Source organism: Rhodamnia argentea, chromosome 5, assembly GCF_020921035.1.
Source record: "Rhodamnia argentea isolate NSW1041297 chromosome 5, ASM2092103v1, whole genome shotgun sequence".
NCBI classification, from domain to species: domain Eukaryota; kingdom Viridiplantae; phylum Streptophyta; class Magnoliopsida; order Myrtales; family Myrtaceae; genus Rhodamnia; species Rhodamnia argentea.
In genome coordinates, this window is record NC_063154.1 from 12,233,931 (window position 1) to 12,247,251 (window position 13,321).

Here is a 13,321-nt window from a genome sequence, read left to right on the forward strand (position 1 = left end):
ATAATTATGTCAATTTATTTATAAATATATTTTTTTTTTTACAAAATGAGTTCTACACATTTTGCATTTATACTAATTCAGTTTTCTTGGACGACTAGTGCTAACGTGGACAAATGCTTTATAATATTTTAGTACTTTTTAGTTCTTTTATTTTTATTTTTTTCTCTTTCTTTTTGTTATTTCTTCCCGTTGGCCGACAAGCTGCAGCCGGCAAGGGTCGTTGGAACTCGCCCAGGCTGGGTGAGATGCACGTAGTTGCGAGTGAAGGCGGCTAGGCCTAGCAATGGTCTAGGTTTGCGAAGCGCGACCGCCTAGCCTAGATCTATGCCAAGCCAACCTTGCCAACCACAATGAGGCCATGGTGAGGTTGCCCTTGCCTAATGGCCTATGAGCTTCGATGAAAACGACTACAGCTCGCCGGCCATAGTGTGTTACAAGAACAGAAAAGAAAGAAGGAAAAGGGAAAAAGAAAAAAAAATAAAAATAAAAATAAAAATATTAAAATCTTATTGAAATTTTGTTTAAGTCAACGCTGGTCGGCCAAGAGCATTAAATTGGCACAAATGCAAAAAAATTAGGACTGAATTGACACAATTACATTAAGTTTAGGACTTTTTTAGTAATTTTCAAACTCATATAGTTAATCAATTACGTCCTTCTAGCATTGGATGATTCAAATATTTCATAACAAAATTATCCATCTTTATCTTTCGGATGTCAATCTTCGCACACATATAACGCGCTAGTGGTGTGTTGATCTACAACTATATAGAGTAAAAATGGAAGCAGTGTCAATATTCGGAGAAAATAAGCTCATTAATATTTCTTCCCTCACATGATGACCACTATGAAAGCATGATAAAAAATTTGTCACTAGTTCATTTAATCCTCAGTGCTCAAATATTTGAATTAAATAATACTTTATTATTAGTATAAGTAAATTAATAATGTTGACTTGCTTATTGTAACCGTTATTTTCTAATTGTAAGATCCAACAAAATTCACTAACCTGATAATCCTTGAAATTCATATGTTACATAAGTGTGGGACGAGATTTTCATGTATTGGGATATTTCAATATCTCCCGATGTTCGAGTTATATGATATGATTTTAAATTCTTCCTATTTGTTTTTGATCGATGAGAAAATTTATTTTGGTTTTTGCTGGAGACATATTGGAGTTTGAAATTTTTTTTCGCTATCTCCTTTCTTTCTATGAGACTTTTAAGTTGTTTTTTGAATTATGAATGATATATGCTTCTTTTTCTTTGTTTTCATTTTTTTTTTCAATTGTTTAGGGAAGTATTTTAAACGTCCATCCCTATTCTGACTATTTTGATGCATTTGGTAGTCAAGATAAAAATCAAGATAGGATAATATTTATCATATCCTGTCTTTGATTCATGCCCGGGACAGGATAAAGTGGGATATAAAGGACATAGCCTAGATAAAATTATCCAATGTGGTAGGTGGAATAAATGTGGATATGATTTTTTACGTTCATGGCATAAAAGCTATTTTTTCTCGAATAACAAATTTCTTAAATAATAAAAATTGAAATAAAAATTTCTTTAAATTATATAGAATTCTAACATTAAAAAATAAAAGATAAAAATATTTTTTTATTTATTCGTATACGTTTTTATAAATTTTAATTTCTTTTGTACTTTATAATATAGATTTCGTGCTATATATATATATATATATATATATATATATATATATATATGCATGCACACACACTTCATATCTATATCCTGACATATAATAGTATAGTTTATTATTAAATAAAATGTATATTAAGAAATAATGGAACAGAATAAAAATAACAACAAAAAGAGATACAAAAAAAGTAAGTAAAAATAAAGTAAAAGAACCTAGATTTAAGTGAATCAATTAAAACTTGAAAATAATCTTTCTGATTCTCGAAAAATGTGGGACGGTGAAATTTCTATAAAAAAAAAATAGAAATCTTCATCTCCTTTTCAAATGTATCTTTGGTTTATATTGAAGTTTCGTCACTCATTTTTAGTTTTCTAGTTCACATCGAAACTCTACTAAAATAGTAAGAGAGTCGAAACTTCTTCTCCTTCGTAGGTTTCCGGTTCAAGTAAAAAGTCTATGAAAGCAAAAAGAGAGTTAAACTCGTTATCCTCCGTAGCTTTGTGATTTATATTGAAATTTAACAAAATTAGCGAGAGAGTAAAAAAAACTTCATAGTTTCAAATATGATTGATCATATTTTCTCCCTCATACTAGAGTTGACAGCAAATTATAAGAGATTTTTATAATCTACATTTGTGCATTTTCAGGTTTAGTTATATCGATACGTAAAAATACCAAATAATGAACATGATAGGATATGAAAAAAATACCTAGATATGAACATATCTGCTTTTATTAAGGTAATTCACCAAACAATAGATATGATATAAAAATGTTACTGAGTTTCATATCTTATCCTATCCAATTCATTCATGGATAGAAATCCAGACGACCAAAATCTCATTTTGGATAGTGCAACTGGAAAAAAGGCCAATCTAAAGGTTTTTATGTTAATATCTATTTTCTGGTAGATAAAAACATGAATTTTTCAATTTAGGATCTACTTTTTTTAGTTTCTTTAAAAAGTGCAATTTAAGCATTTAGCTTGTGCTAGTTATAAAAATAATTTTCAATGTTAACTTAGAAAATTTTATTGCCAATTCCTCAATAAGAGTATAAAAATAATGTACTTACATGTCAATTTTTTCTCGACTAATATTTGTTTCTTTATTTGGCCCACTTATTTTGCTCTAATCCACCGTTCGCTAAGTACCATGTAATTTATAACATACAAAATGCTTCGCGAGTCATTTTTTCCTACTTTTGAAATAAAATTTAAACAAAGGTTTGCTTTGATGTGCAAACATCAATCGGTCCCGTGCAAATTACCCCCACTCTGCAAAACAATTACGTGCATAGTTTATTATATGCATCTTCTATGAAATAAATGGAAGGTGGGGTTTTGGGTGGTCATGTGTCACTCACTCAAGCCCTCCTATCAATATTTTCTTCATTCTCTATTGATGATGCACCTAATGTTTTCTTTTACTTGTTTTTTATTCAGAATAAATTTTAATTAAATTTACCAACACGTAATGGAGTTACACTTTGTATTGTCCATATTTAGTTTTACTTTAATCTTCATTTTAATATATTTACTTTTATATTCCCAATAGTAGAGTTTTATTTTAAAAATTTGTTTAAAATTGCTTCAATGTCTACAACTTATGTAGTTTTTGTTATTCTCTTTACGTATGTTTTCTTAAGTCTATTGCTTAAAATAATTTTGTATGATTGGCTTCACTTAGTATAAGACCCAAAAATTACTTACCATAGGTAAGGTATATTTAAATATTGAAATATTTTAAAGCTTTCGAGTACTTTAGACACTAATGATTTTTTTTTCTCTTAAAATTTGAATTGTTTTGAGGAAAATTACTAAAAAAGTCATAACTTATTGCACTTGTGCCAATTCAGTCATAAACTTTTTTTTATTGCTGATTGAGTCCTAAAAATTTTGTAATTATGCCAATTTAGTCCATTTGGCCAGCCGCCGCTCATGTGACATTTTTAAATAATATTTTCAATATTAATTATTTTTATATTCTTTTAATAACTTTTTTTTTTTTTTTGGTTTGGACCGACGGGAGGCCGCGGGCCATTGGCCCCTAGGTGAGGGCCTGTGAGCCCGGCCGACTACTAGCAAGGGCTCACGGGCCCTTGCCTAGATATGGATGAGGGCCACGACCTCTGCCGGCTCAAACCCTAAAAAACAAAAAAAAAATAGTAAAAAAATAATTAAAATATTTTAAAAATTATCATGTCAGCATCCGTCGGTCAAATGGATTGAATTGATACAATTGTAAAAGGTTTAGGACTCAATTAACAACTAAAAAATTTAGGATTGAATTGGTACAATTGTAATATGTTTAAGACTTTTTTAGTAATTCTCTCTTATTTTGATGCAAAATAAAATTTGATATCATTCACATGATTAATCCGCAATTGACCAATTAATTTAAACTTTGTTGTACTGAAAGTATGCCATGAGAATGCCAATCCTTCCTCACATATAATAGATCCTTTGAGTCAAAAGTGCTTTCGCCATTGTTATTCTTTTCGAAACCACAAACGACTCCCATAGTAGCGGCGAGTGAAATGGGAGGGTCGGACTCAATAGAATTTGATCAAATTTTTTTTTTTAAAGTTTCATTTCAACTTAAGTGTCTTGTTGACCTTCTCTTAATAGTTAGGATTATGTTTCCGACCAACTTAGTTTGGGTCTAAGTATGTTATAAACGATAAACCTATCTATGGTATATTTACACTCATTATGACCTTTTTAACATGCATATTATGTTTAAATCTATTTATAAAATATAACTAACCCATGTAATAACTTAAACCCATCATATATGAATCTTTCTTTGTTGAAAGGCTCATCATATTGATAGGTCTACTAGCCATTATCCTCACCTCACACTTGGACAAAGCGTAGGACGTAACGTCGCCGAATGAATCCTAAGTACAAACGGGATCGTCCTTAAGATGATGAAAGTTCACTCCTGCGACCCTCATACACAGTCATCCTTGGGCAAACTACTTTTGAGCTTGTTTAAGATAAAGAACAAGTACTGAAGAAAGAAAAGCTGCAAAAGAAAAGGTGAATAAGAAAAGAGACGATGAGTTGCAATAAAAATAACTTTCAAGTCTGCTCACGAAGATCAAATTAAATGATTTGTAAGAGTTAAGAAACAGATAAATTGACGATCCCGATTCCTTAATCACGAAACGAAACTCGTGCAATATCGAGAACGAAATGCGGAAATGTAGATAGTAAACGAACGTACCTTCAGCCATTGATGAAGACGACGATCACGAATACATGCATTAAACGTCCAGCGAAAACATGTTCTTTCTAGCCAATTACCCCTTTCGATACTAATGGTGTGTGTTTTCTCTATCAACGTACGCTCTGAAGTACGTTCTGAAGAGAGAAAAATGATGACACAAAAAGACATCATAACTGTCCTTTTAAAAACCGACGTCAGGGGTTTGGCTTAGATGACCCATTTAAACCGACGTCTGCCTCTTATAGATAACTGGCTCTCATCAATATGGTTATTGGGCGAGACGGTTATCATGTAAAATTAATGTGTGTAATATAGTGTTGATGTAATTTAAATGTCGGTATATCATTAATGTGAGATCACAAATAATTAAATATAATATTATCCCACTTGATCCTAACATTCATCAACGAAATACTGAACCAAATATACATTAATTTCATGTTGAAGACAAAATACATGAATCATGGTGACAAGTCCTCTTAGAGTGAGTATTATCTTCCATGTATCACAATGCATATTATCTCATCAAAATCAGCCCATATGTGATAACATAACTTAATGAATAAACCTTATGTTTATTCCGGATCTATTTAATGAATAAACCTTGAGTTTATTCTAGGTCAAAATGATCGATTTTCTCATAATAACTGAATGTGCACCTTAATTGATAAAAACATCACAAATACATAAGAGCTCAACAACTTCGTCTAGATGAATAAAATTTATATGATGGGACCAATTCACATTCTATCCACACGATCCTTGTAACTCCTTAGTGGCATGCCTTTAGTTAAAGGATCGGCTAACATCAATTCGGTGCTAACGTGTTCCATGACCACTTTCTTTTTCTTAACACGTTCTCTAATGGCTAAATACTTAATATCGATATGCTTGTTTCGACTACCACTCTTCTGATTTTTAACCATGAAAATAGCAGCTAAATTGTCACAAAACATCCTTAATGGCCTAATTATGGAATCCATAATTCTAAGCCCCGATACGAAACTCTTCAACCACACACCATGCGAGGTGGCCTCAAAATAGGAAACGAACTCAACCTCAAAACAGAAAACGAACTCAGCCTTGTCGACACCTAAATTTTGATTTTTAGTAAATCATTCATTTAAGTATAAAATGAGAATTAACATAATTCTCACAAAAATTAATTCTCGAGCACTGCATATTTACTTTTTGTTAGTCATGCATATCATTGCATTCGGGCCGGAGGCAAAGTAATTGAGCTCAATTTGAGAGAGCACTGGACTAGGTTTAGCTTGGATTCTTCGGCAATCAAGAAGGAGTGTGTGCCGAAAATTAACAAGGTTATTGGAATAATTTTGAGCTTAAATCAGCCCATTTACTGTTTAATTTGGGAAAATCCTTTTAATTAAAAATGTCCATTAATTGAAAAAAAAAAGGGGGGGGCTTCATAGGTGAATATTTTGTCTCCGGATCAAATTGCGATTATCACAAGTTGAGGGACAATTTTGCAAATAATGAAAATGACACGTAAACCCTAGCTCACCATTATAAATACACACGTAAGGTTTACATTCGGGGGGGACACACAATTGTCATACACGGCCTCGTGAGAGTCTTCATCAAAGAGCTTCGGTCTTCATCAGAGAGCTTCATCCAAAAAGAACACGCCTAAGAGGAGAAGACTCAGACCATCAAGCTCTCTCTCTCGGTCAAAAAAGCAACAAGAAGAGAAGTTTTCTTTTCATTGTTTTGTCCTTTTATGTATTAATTATTTGCTACGTGACACTCACAGAAAGAACTTCCTTTTGATCTTCCTTTGCAATGTTCACAGGAGGCCACTTCATTGATAAGACACGGCCACGCAAAAGAAAGGGTTTTTCTTTGGTCTCCACATGAAGATTCTGGGCAACGAAGCAAAACCAAGAAAAACGTGAAGGAGGAGGGGAGGCGCCACATGTCCAAAGACACAAGACAAAAAGAAGGACTCCAAATGGTGGTCCACAGATTTTCCAGTGGGATTATTCAACAAATTAAGAGCAAGAAAGAGAACCACGTTCAGCAAAGTTAAAAGGTTCTTCTGGTCATCGTTCCTAGTCATCCACGATGTGTCAAGGTGACCACTGCAGGTTGACCTCCCAAAGCCATTGAAGTTGATCCCGTGGAGTCCCGTTCGTCTGTCTCACTGTTAACTCATCCATCTGCTGTTCGGTTGTTGAACAGCTCTTGTTCCATGATAGATCGGCTTGAGTTCACTCATATTTTGATTCAAATCTTTGCTGCAGATTTTCGGGTCGTTCGGTAGGCCACTGGAGGAATATTTTTATTGCTGTTTCCAGAAATCAAGCTGCTGTCCAGCAGCTTTGTAGCTACTGTTTAGGCCTATTTGAGGTTTACCCAGCGTTGTTTTTTTATTGAAATTCAATTGCTAACTTGTGTGCTATTTGGTGCCAGAATCTCTTGAGGGTTAGAGCTCAAATTGGACTCGAACAGGGGGTGTTTCTGGATGAAAATCCTAGGCTGCACTGTGCTGGAAAATTGGTTCAAAAAGGTACGAATTTTTGAAACTTTTGATTGCATAATCATGCTTGTTTACTTAGAAACTTGCATTAATGTTCTTGTACCAGCTTGAGCATACCTGATTTGCAATTAAAGTGGGAAAATTCAAACCTTTTCTATCAAAGTCCATGATTAGAACCGAAAACTGCATTGCCTTGTATGTAATTCTGATTTTTTTTGAGTTAATTCAACTTGTTCATGAGATTGATTGAGCTTTGCGGTACCTTGGGAATTAATTAAATTTGGTTTGAAATTTTTTCCTCAAGATAACAAATTGTTCAATTTTTAAAGATCAAATTGGATAACTTGAAAAGATAAGAATCTTGGGTGGATAAAATCTGTAATTTTCGACATATACCCCCTCTTGGCTGAATTGGATGTGCCGGTGGATGAGCCTTGGTTTAAATTTTATTCTTGGTGGATTGGATGATTTTATCTCTTGCGGATATTCAATGCTATGGATCCGATGTACTTGAATCGGATAATTATCTGGATTTTCGAGAATTAACTGAATTAGATAATATCTGATCTGTCTTGGATAATCATTTGCTTTGAATGCTTATCATTAACATTTGATTTGGTTGGATGGATTGCTAGGTTGTTATCTTATCTTATCTCTCACTAATTTTTCTGAGTTTATTTGATTAGAGATAAGATCTGAATTCAGTTGGATAATTGTCCAAAATTTCGAGAATTATCTGAAGTTAAATTTCTAGATCTTAAAGATAATTTTCTCAAATTAAAATTGAACTTTGGATGAGGAAAGGTGGACCCCAATCTCACAATTTTGGCCACCCCTCTCATATTTTCGAAAATCCAAAATAAATCAACTCATTTTTATTTTATTTTTGTTGTTATGCTTGTTTGTTTTGATTTGTTATAAAATTTGCACATCTTTAAACAAACATGCCCATAATATATGCTCCCCTACATGCCTAGACCCGTCGGAAAAATAAATCGCACGCCTTAGCCACGATCTCGTGGAATGGGATGGTGATTTAGTATAGAAATTCGTGTTCCGCCCTTTGGCGAGAAGGGACGTTGTTTTTCTATACACATATCCGCATACTGGTTCGAATCCTCGAGGATGTAGCGGATAAAATCTCGCTCTAGCCCGGATCTTTGGGAATGAGAGGATTTTCGAAAAATCGGAAATTAAAAGGTATATTATGGGTATTTTTGTTTATTTTTGTTCATATTTTTTTATTGCTTTTGAATGTTTTCTTTTATTACTGAAAATACCAAAAAAATCATCCTCTGGGCAGTTAATATATAGTCTTCATGTCACATTTTTTTAATTAATCATCAAATTCACATCGATCAATCGGAAAGGCTTTTTCATGAAATTGGTACCGAAAGGGCGTTAATTTTTCAATTAGCATAACCAAGTCCCCGGACTCATTCTCTCTGGTTCGTAGAGATAAAATAGTTCTCCCGCTATTTTATATAGGTTTCTAATCAACCTACCGCAAATGATTAGTGGCGGCTCCTAAATTAAAAATTAAACCTAAGTTGCGAATTGGTAGGGCTTGGGAGAGTCCGTATTAGGTTAGTTAATTCATCTAATTAACCGAATAATCCATTAACTTAAATTAATTTTTAGGTCGCGACAAGCCTCCATAGTGGAAGTAGCAACCAAAGTCTATTTCACACTCCTCCATGATATGGCTCCGCCAGCAAGCATAAAAATGTATCCAGATATTGATTTTTGAGAATCAACGCAACTAGCGAAGTCCGGATCCGAATATCCAATTACTTCCAAGTTGTTAGTTCGCCTATACATAAACATGTAACCTTTTGTACCTTGTAGGTACCTCATCACTTTCTTTGCAGCTTTCTAGTGGCCCATACTTAGATTGCCCTAATATCTTCCCAACATTCCCACAACAAAAGTTATGTTAAGTCAAGTGCAAACTTGAACATATATTAAGCTTCCGACAGCAGAAGCATATGGGATGTTGTTCATTTCTTCCATTTCTAGAGCATTCTTCGGGCATTGGTTCAAATTGAACCTGTCATCCTTCACAATAGGTGCTATACTTGGTGAACAATCTTTCATTCAAAATCTCTCTAAGACTTTATTGATATAGGTTTCTTGAGACAGTTCCAAAATGCCTCAAGCTCTATCCCTATGGATCTTAATGCCAATGACATATGATGTCTCACCCATAGCCTTCATGTCAAAACTTTGAGAGAGAAATTGTTTCACCTCATGTAACAACCTCTTATCATTTGTTGCAAGTAAAATGTCGTCCACATATAGGACAAGAAAACATATTTTGCTCCCACTAACCTTCTGGTATATACATTGATCCATGATATTTTCTACGGAACCAAATGAAGAGATAACTTCATGAAATCTTAAATACCATTGGCGGGATGCTTGTTTCAAGCCATGTATTGATTTGTTAAGCTTGCACACCAAATGTTTACCATCACTAGGGAAAAATCCTTCTGGTTATTTCATATAAACCTCCTCCTCTACATCTCCATTGAGGAATGTCGTTTTTACATCCATTTGATGCAATTCCATGTCAAAATGGGCAAGCAACGCCAAAATAATATGAAGAGAATCTTTCTAAGACATAGGAGAAGAAGTCTTTGTGTAATCGATTCCTTCCTTTTGAGTGAATCCTTTGGCAATGAGTCTAGCCTTAAATCTCTCTATGTTGCCCAATGAGTCCTTCTTAATTTTGAAGACCCATTTACAACCAATAACCTTCTTACCATTGGGCAACTCAACCAAATCCTAGACTGCGTTAGATGTCATAGAACTCATCTCTTCCTTCATGGCCTTGTACCACAAATTAGAATTGTCGCAATTCATTGCTTGTAAAAACGTTTTAGGATCATTCTCAGCTCTAATATTATAGTCAGATTCTTGCGGGTACACAATGTAGTCATTAGGAATTGCTGACTTCTTCATTCTAGCAGATCGCCTTAATGTTGTATCAACATTCTCCCGAGGATTGTGTTGTTCAACTAATTGTTCAACAATTTCTAGTAAGTGTTCAACAATTGGATCTACTGGATCAATATCAACAGGTTGTGGAGCTTCGGTGATTAGTTGTTCAACATCCATTTGAACTGGAGGGGCATTATGAATAATAATCAATCTGGTACTTGAAGTGGATGGTTGAGCATATGAATGATTATTAGGAACATGATCCCAAAATCGATCACTTCCACTAATCAAGTCATTTTCAAGAAACTTCGTGTTTCTCGATTCCACAAACCTAGTGGTATGAGATGAACAATAAAATCTGTATCCCTTAGACTTTTCGGCATATTCAACGAAATACCCACTTATAGTCCTTGGGTCTAACTTCTTTTCTTGTGGATTGTAGACTCTTACTTCGGATGAGCATCCTCAAATGCGTACATGTCACAAACTCGGTTTCCAACCTTTGAATAACTCAAAAGGCGTCTTTGGGACAGCCTTGGTCGGAACTCGATTTAATATGTACACTTCTGTCTTAAGAGCTTCAGTCCACAAAGACTTAGGAAGTTTTGAGTTGCTAGGCATACTACGCACCATGTCCAACAAAGTTCGGTTTCTTGTTTCTGTCACACTATTTTGGTCCGGAAAACCGGGCATAGTGTATTGGGCAACTATCCCATGCTCTTGAAGAAAGTTCGCAAACGAACCGGGTGCTTGTCCATCTTCAGTGTATCTACCATAGTATTCTTCACCTCTATGTTATCTCACGATTTTGATTTGCTTACGGTATTGTTTCTCGACTTCGGCCTTAAACACTTTAAAGGCATCAAATGCTTCGTGCTTATTATGAAGTATGTAGAGATACATGAAACGTGAATAATCGTCTATGAAGGTGATGAAATATTTTTGACCATACGAGTCCATATCTGGACAATAAATATATGTATGTATGATTTCTAATGTTTATGCACTCCTCTTGGTAGGGGTGTGCATGGTCCGGGCTGGTCCCCAAATTTTCAAGACCATAGATCGAACCGGGACTGGACGGGACCGGGACCTGCGGTCCGGTCCGATCCCGGTCCCGGCCCAGTGGGACCGCTAATATTAGCCACTTATAAAAATCTAACTCTTTGAATACAATATGCTTCAATTGTATGTTAATTTACAATCTATACCCTCGGTTGAATAAAAAAAAAACAAGTTGGAATATCATTATCTTGCTATGGAAAATGACATAACGTTAATGCTCTAGAAGTAAGGCTTCTAAATAGAAAAATATGGAGGATCTTGAAAACAATGTAACTGCATTACTACATATAGTTTTGGCACAATAAACGAAGATGAAAAGATTGAAGTAAATATAGGTAGTACAACATAGTTAGCTTGATACGGGAAAATTAGGTTAACTAGTTCATGTTAGCTGGTTCTTTTTTTCTTTTTTGTTATTGGATTATTTTGTTTGAAGTCAAACATTTCTAATTATCTTTATAATTTTATAAATCTATATATATATTTTGAACGGTCCTGCCGGGCGGTCCGGACTGGTCCCATCCACCATGGACCTGGGGATTGGACCGCCCGGTCACTGGTTCCATTTATTGGAACCGGGGACCGAACCACCCCCCTCAAGGATTGGACCAACCCCGCCGGTCCAATCCAATTTGCATACCCCTACCTCTTGGCACCTTTCTTTGACTTGTTGGTCTGCTTTTCCTTTATGCAGTTCACACAAGTATCACAATTAGTAAAATCCAAAGCATTGAGTACTCCATCATTTACCAATCGTTTAGTTCTCTCTATGGAGATATGTCCCAATCTCCGATGCTACAAAATAGAGGAATTTTCATTCACAACACATCGTTTTATACCAGCGTTATCATGAACATGCATCGCATCATAAAGGGCATTGTCTTGCAAATTAATTAGAAAAAAACCATCGGACAAAATACCATTCCCAACCATTTCAGATTTATATGACAAATTGAAGGTCGAATCCGAAAAGTTAAAGGAATAACCAAACGATACAAGTCTTGAAACTAAAATCAAGTTTCTAAAGAAACTAGGTACATAAAAGGTCCTTTCCAAATTTAAAACAAAGCTATTATTGAGGACTAAATTGCACGTCCCAAGAACTTCTACATGCAAACGCATCTTGTCTCCCGAATAAGCCTACCCCAAGATGAGTGCTCTCCTATTTCGACTTCTCCGGAGCCTCCCGTAGCACTGGTGAGACAATGACCGGTTCTCTACCCCTGTGGGGATGGAGTGACAGAAGTTTTGAGAATTCAAGAGAAGGTCATGGCGAGACGAGCTGTTTATCATTACGATAGGTGTCAAGTGGAAGTGCGGTGATGTATGCAAGTGAGGCATCCTAATAGACCGGTAGACTTGAACATTGTTCCTACATGACCCGATCAATTCGAGCAGGCATTCGCCAACTATTTTCATTGTTCAACTCTTTGACAACATGAAAAAATCAAAAGCTCTGCGCTCCCTCTCTATCTATCCGGCTTCCCGTGGCTTTGAAAGCCCTACAAGGAATTCGAAATGTGGATTGTAGATCTAGAATCAATCCACCAAGTGTTGTGACTCGCATCAACTATATTAGATTCATGCATCAGCTATATTAGATTCATAACAAACACAAGAGATTAGATGACCTTTCTTTTCGAGCCAAGCCTTGTATCCGACGCAATCCTTCTTTATATGTCTCCTTTTTCTACAGAAGAAGCATTTGGATTCCTTTTTAATGTCAGCTTGAGGAGGTATTTTACCCTTTCCCTTATACTTGCCTTTCACCTTATTCCTTCCTTGTGTTGCCAAATGAGCACTCTCTCCCACTTCCATAAGCGATCTCTCTACCTCTTGAACACATATGGTCATGAGTTCATTAATTGACCATTTCTCCTTAGGTGTGTTATAAGAGATCTTGAAAGATGTATCT